Raw genomic sequence first — 7,302 nt, 5'->3', positions numbered from 1 at the left:
AGATCAGGGACCTTCAAAGCCTCCTTCGTAAATCAATTCAGATACTCTCTCAGGGACTCCTTTGCTCCTTGGACTATACCCATGAGCAAAGCTGAGCTCTTCTCGTGCACTTTGCAACTTATGAACTGCTTAATAAAAGCTTGACTCAAGTCCTTAAAGGATCCAATAGAGTTTGGGGGCAGACGGCTATACCACCTTTGAGCCATGCCCGATAAGATTTGAGGGAAGGCCTGACACTTAATAGGGTCATTCACGGGCTGTAACAATAGGGTGTTAGAGAATGTCCTGGAATAATTAGCGGGGTCGCCAGTACCATCGTATGCTTTGATGGTGGGAATCTTGAACTTCCTTGAGATACGAGCATTCATTATCTCATCAGTGAATGGTGGGTTTGGATCATCAGGATCTCCTAGGGGCATAAGATCACTTGGTTCAGATCTTGGGGCAACTACCCTTCTTGGTATTGAACCATCTAGGTCTATGATTGGAGGAGAATTATTCCGCCTTGGAGTGAGTGGGGGTCTTTGGGCCAGATGTGTCTCCAGGTCTCGCTTCAGCCTTTGGATCTCTTCTTTATGAGCCCTGATCCTGTCTTGAACATCTTGTGGATTTATCCCTTGAGTGCTCCTGGAGCGTTATTAGTGTCAGCCATCGGCTCCTTGCCAGCACGCCTCCTCCTTGGAGCATCCTCGTCATCCGATGACTCGGAGTGTCTTTCAGTATAAGGCCCTGAGAATTCTTGATCCTCCGGAATAGGAGCCAATCCATATATATATTGGGGCGTCTTCCCTTGTGCTTCACTCCTACCAGAGTGTCCACTCCCTCCAACTTCGGGGTATAGAGGCATCCCGTAAGGGGGGTTAGTATTCACAATTATCGAGTACTCATACCCAAGGGGTTGAGAGTTCATAGGTGCATGTAGCTGCTGAAGTTGGGGATTCTTCCCTTGAGGAGCCGGGGGGTTCGTCCCTAATATGGCTGAGCCTTAGTTGCCCCTACCAGGGTTCCTCCTTGGGTGGAGGCATAAGTTGAGTGTGGTGGTACTTCCACCACTGATGCAATTGTTCGCGATGGGACAAGAGTGTCTGTCCCACTAGTGTTTATGCTCCGTGTATTCACCATGGTTGTTGTTAGCTTCCCACATACGACACCAAATATTATGGAATAAAAACCTGAGTACTTTAGTATTTAATGCTAGGGTTGGTGAGCTTCGAGCTTTATTGGCTGTTCTTGCGTCCGGGACTATCGATCCTTGCAAGATGCCTACGTATCTCTGTGTTGTAGAGAATCAATCCAAAAACGTAGTTCTAGATTGAGGGGTAGAGCCTTTTATATGGAGGTGAGTCTAGGTTTAGACTTCTGTTAGGAGACTTGGTGGACAAGTCTCCAACTTAGATGGTGATTAGGAGTCCTCTTGAGGAAGGAGATCCAGAACCTTCTATGTAGGATTTTGAGTATGTTTGGAACACATGTCTCTGATCTTCCAGCCGTATTGGGCCTACTCCGTGAATAGCTCGTGTTCGTGGACTTGAACGACCCCTGCTGGTGGGCGTTGGTTGTTTGGGCCGTCATAGGCCTGTTACGAAGCCTTGGACCAGACAGGTCTGTTATGAAGCTTGGACCAGACAGGTCTGTATTGGACTTTTTGGACAAGAAGCCCAAGTGCAATTAATGCGACATTTAATGTGTCTTTAGGATGTATTTTCTATCCATATCAATATCCAACAAAGATTCCTTCATCTGCTTTAGTATCAAACTTTCCATGTTGATCAGTTTGATTCCGTAAGATATAACATTTACAGCCAAAGACATGAAGAAAATTTAGAGTTGGCTTCCAATTCTTGAACATTTGGTAGGGTGTCATGCACTTTGCTTGATTAACTAAAGAGATATTTTGAGTGTAGCAGGCAGTATTCACAGCTTCAGCCCAAAAATATATTGGTAACTTTCATTCCTTAAGCATTGTCCTCGCAGCTTCAATAAAGGATTTGTTCTTCCTTTCCACTACTCCATTTTGTTGTGGAGTTCTTGCTACTGAAAATTCATGCATAATCCCATTCTCTTCCCAAAATGAACTCATCACAGAATTCTTGAACTCAGTTCCATTGTCACTCCTGATTCTTCTTACTTTAAAGTCAGGATGATTGATGACTTGCCTTATGTGATTGATGATGATTTCACTAGCTTCATCTTTGGACTTTAGAAAATATGTCCAAGAGAACTTTGAGAAATCATCCACAATTATAACGACTCGTGTATTTTTGAATTATTTAAATATGTGATTATGGAAAGTATTAAATAAATAAAATATGTGCATTGGTTTTGACCCCTAAGTGTTGTTTGATTATTATCTATGTATAATTTATGGTGTACCGGGTTGTCCGCGTGATTAATTATGGGGTCGTATTGAATCGTTTTCACTTTCAAAAGTGGATTTAGTGCAAATTTATTTGCATAAATATTTAGAATGCCTCTAAAATTATTTTTATAGTTTTATAATTACAATTATTATCTTTAGGATTTTATAAAATTGAGAAATCAATATTTTATTAATTATTTATCATTAAATGATTTTCTGATTACTTTTATTTGTAAAATCCATATTTAATTCTAGAATTCTTCAAAAATTATGAAACTCATATTTATTTAAGTTTGGAATATTCCGAGAATTTCAAAATTATTTTGGAAATTTTCGGGATTAATTTCACCCGCGCGTTGTTTCGTTTATTTGTTAAAAGCGGGTATATATTGCGTTTCAAAAATTATATTAAAATTTCAAAATTTATATTTTCTTAAACTTCGGGATATTTCTAGCATTTTAAGATTATTTTCATAATTTTATGAATTTGTTTTAAGTGCAGCTCGGTTCGTTAGTTATTAAATGCGGGTGTAGCGCGCGACTTAAAAATGCTTTAAAAATTATAGAAATTTTATGTTAATAGTATTTAATTATTCTGAGCATTTTAGTAATTATTTGGAAATTGTTCGGGTAAATTTCACTTGAAAAAAAAATGGTTGGTAAAACGCGTAGCATGAAGCAAAAAAACCAGGCCTACAGTAAAGAAGGGACACGTGTTTAATTTTTAAGTACGCAGAGCAACGTGTCCTTATTTCCTTTATATGGGTTAACTGCTGAATTTATCAGATTGGCAATTAAACATAAAAGAAAAGAAAAAAAACATTAATTGTCTCTCTCTGATCTCTCTCAACAAAATCTCTCTAATTCTCTTCCTCCTCATTAATTCTTCTTCTCTTTTCTGTTTTTCCTTTTGTTCTCTCCGTATCTCTTTCCCTGCGAAACTCCTGTTGTCCTTGTTTTCCGTTCTCGGCTTGTCACCGCAGTTCCGTTTCCGGCTAGCTCCGGTGATTTCTCCGGTTCATTCTGTTGGTGCATATATAAATATATACATGTGCCCGTATGTATATATTCTTATGTGAATACGTTATGCTGGGTTCAGTCTGTGCTTTAATTTATTCCGGTTGCCACTGGATTTTTCCGGTGAGGCGACCCCTGATACTACAGCGCGTAGGCGCGTAGTCGTTGTGTTGATTGCTTAATTCGAGTTGTTTAACTGGAACTGAACTTTTGGCTTTTGAAAATTTTAGCAACTTAAATTCTTTTATTTCTTGGCAGGATTTATTGATTAATGTTTATTGATATAAATAAATTCGTTTTCTGCGAAAATTTTTAGTAATCGGTGAAATTATGTTGGAAACCCGAAATTAATCGGGTACCCGTAAATTTTGTCGCCGTCGACGGTGGACCGTGATGATTATATTCTCAGTCCTAATTTAATAAATAAATGTAAAATATGAATAATAATTAATAATAGTATTGAATTGGCGTTTGGAAAATTGTGGATGTTGGTTGTTGTGAATTGTTGTGGTGAAGTGACGTCGATTATATTCGACGGGTAATCCGATAAACGAAGGAGACGTTGTCCGATTTTCGGGAAATTGAACTACGAAAATACGGAAACGTATCTGATGATTATCAGGAAGTCGAGTGACTATATATATATATATACATGTGTATTTTATACGAAATTTGATTGTATGATGTGGTGAACTGTTGTACCAAAAGTAATTACCCTAATTTTGTAAAATAACGAGAATACGTATTTCTGAACTTTTCTTCAAGATATATTACCAATGTTTTCGAACTATTTCATAACATATTGCTATCATTAAACATAACTCCTGTTTTATAATGCATGTGCTTTAAACTACTTACCCTTAAACCCTGATTTTCTTGATCTTGAGCCATAGGCCTTATTTTTTGTAAACCGTCCTTTGTTGATCCTCAGACACCAAACACTGGAAGAGAATGGTTTGAAAACACAGAAACTTTTATACTCCAATCATTCCTTATAACATCAAAGAACCATATCCTGAAAAATCATTACTGGTCTAATACCTGACCCTTGTGCAAACTGAAAACCGTTGCTTATACATACCCTGTTATACCCTTGAGATATCCATGAATTTCCTTACGTTTTTATTCAAGTGTTTAACCATCATTGATTATGATCTTGTTTTATCGAATTATATTGTTTATCATATTGAACTGCTTTAGGATTGGATAGTTTTTATATATCTGGATGAGATTTGTGGTCAGACCATACCAATGGTCAAGTTAGGCCAATGTGTGCCTTGGATCCAGTAATTAGAGCAGCGATGTGTGCTTGCTCGGGGTTAGTGCGTGACTGATCAACAACCTAACCTTGGTTTTTAAAACTTAAAATGAATATCCAATTCTAATATTTAGTTAAAAAGAAACTTGATTCCTCTGAATCATCTCATTTGATCATTAGTTATCGTTATTGTGACTTGCTGAGCTAGTTAGCTCACTCTTGCGAAACTTTTTATATATTTTACAGTTAAAAAGGATATGGATGATAGAGAAGTTCCTCAGTCCAAAGTGCGGGCTAAGGTTCCAGTTTGAATTGGGTTGAGCTAGCAGGAGCTTCATGCAGTGGAGAGATAGTACGATTGTAAGAAAAACTTTATTATCAGTTGTAAGTTAAGTCAGTCGGGATTTGGTACGATGTAATATTTTAAGATTGTGGCTTGTTTTCATACTTTAACCTATTGCGATCCATGGTTTTTGTGAAGCAGGGTCATTATAAATAATATTTCTTTTACAGGTTCATATATTATGTATGTGTTATGGACCCCAAACTTCTGACCCGGGTTTGGAGGGCACCACAGGTTGGTATCAGAGCTACAGGTTATAAGTCACTGAAACAAGCCTAGGTTGTCGGGATTGGGTAGAGGGTTAGGATTAGGAATAGGGAATATAAAGATAGGACGTTGTGAGGTTGAGTGCGACTATATAGTAGGTCTCCGGCACGGTTCGTGTGGCGATTTGGGATTCTTAGCTTGCGATGTGATTTCCAGATAACGGCAATGGCAGATCCTGATTTCTCTATATCATTTGATCATTTGGAGCTTTCCATTCGAGGATCATCATCTTCTTCCAGATTTGATTTGCACCTTGTTCCTCCATCAATATTAATGGTACTACCTTCTGTTATGACAGTTGCACCTCTTCAAGTTATTCTACATTATTCTACCACCTCTTGATATGAGACTACCTATTTAAGAACCTTCATTCGTTTATTCTTATTCTACTGGACATTCGGTTGTGAGTGCATCTCTTTAATTTACCCTACATCCTGTTCTATACCCTCGGTCTAAAACTTGTCCTATGACGCAACAGTACCTACGAGGATGGATTTGAAAGCTACGGTAGATGGTGGGTACTTGAGATATAAATAAAGGTGAGAAGAAGTTTAGAAAGAATATTCAAGTGTTCAGAAGGATAGTTGTTATCAGGTTAAAAGAAGTCATTAGTAGTTAGGCCACCCATGACTAGATTGTGGAATGGATTAGATGAATTTTGAAAAAGTTAGAAAGAAAAGTATAAATCTGGAATTTTTGAATTAAATGATGGTGCTATGATAAATGCGATATGTAAAGTAGTGATGTGATGTGATATGAGCAAAATTTGTTCTATGAAATAGACTTGTTGACTATTGGATAACCTGTTCTACTGAATGACTGCAAGGTTGATGATGGGAGCATTACCAATATGAAAGTTTTAATGTGAAGCTACGAATACGATAACATGCAACGACAATTGAAGTGATCGTTGATTAAGGAGGGCAAATGGACCCAATAAAGGAGAGAAGGTAGATTGAAGTGAATGGACCTTTATGTGATCGTTTCTTTAATTTGGTACCTTGTTATAGGTCGGGAGGACAACAACCAACTCATATAGTAAGGACAACCAGATTTGTGATTTTCAAAATTTTTAACAAGTTTTCGAAAAAAAAGATTTTCCTTACAAAATTTCTAAAAGCCTTTTGAATAAAATAAATTTTAAACATTGGTTGTCAAGCTACTACTTGAGTTTCTTGTTTGTTAAAAGACCCGGATTACCTAGAAGGATACTTGTACCAGACTTAGTATTATTAATTCAGAGAACAAAGTAACCTGCGATTATGAAGAAGTTGATTATTCCTAACGGTAAAGTACAAATATTGTTTGACAAGGTTAATAACGGAATCCGCGTACGGAATAATTATTCATCCAGTTGCAGAGACCATTAAAGTTTAAAGAATTTATTGATTTAAAAGGAGCATGGGCGTGATCGAAGAAGATTGGGAAGATTTCCAGACTTTTCTAAAAGCAGAATATTATTAACAGGAGGATCATTATGTTGAATGAATCATGGTTATGCTAAATTAAAAAGAGGAAACTCGAAGTTATCTGGTAAGAACACCATTATGATCAAATTGTTAAAGTATTATACGTGTAGGTTGCGTCTTAACAAGTAAGAATCTACCATAATGCTTAATTTGTGAAGGCATTTCAGCGTATATTCCTTCCTAATTCCTAAAAATGTGTGAATTTCTTTTCTTAAATAAACTCTTTGCTATGATATCGAAAAAGAGGATATTGCATTTCTTTCAAATTTAATTATTTCCCTCAAGTTTTGCTTTCTGATTAGGACAAACAGTGTTATGGTGAGACACTTTGTCAGAATAACGAAGAGTCGGGTGGGACGCCACCTCATCATGTGTTGTATGCCATATGGTATGAAAGGCTGGCCATCTTAAGTACCATGTGGTTGTCTCATTCATATTCAAATCCTTATTTCTTCTTTCTTTTCAACTCTAATTTTTTTGTTGAATTTTGAATCCTTCTAGTTGCTTCGATGTACTGTCGTTCTTTGCAAGAGTTTTTCAATCAGAAATCGACGTATTATGGACCAAGCGGGCAAAGTTCCATCTACCT

This window comes from Apium graveolens, chromosome 8, assembly GCF_009905375.1.
Source record: "Apium graveolens cultivar Ventura chromosome 8, ASM990537v1, whole genome shotgun sequence".
NCBI classification, from domain to species: domain Eukaryota; kingdom Viridiplantae; phylum Streptophyta; class Magnoliopsida; order Apiales; family Apiaceae; genus Apium; species Apium graveolens.
The sequence above is the reverse complement of the archived record's forward strand: the minus strand, read 5'-3'. Positions refer to the sequence as shown.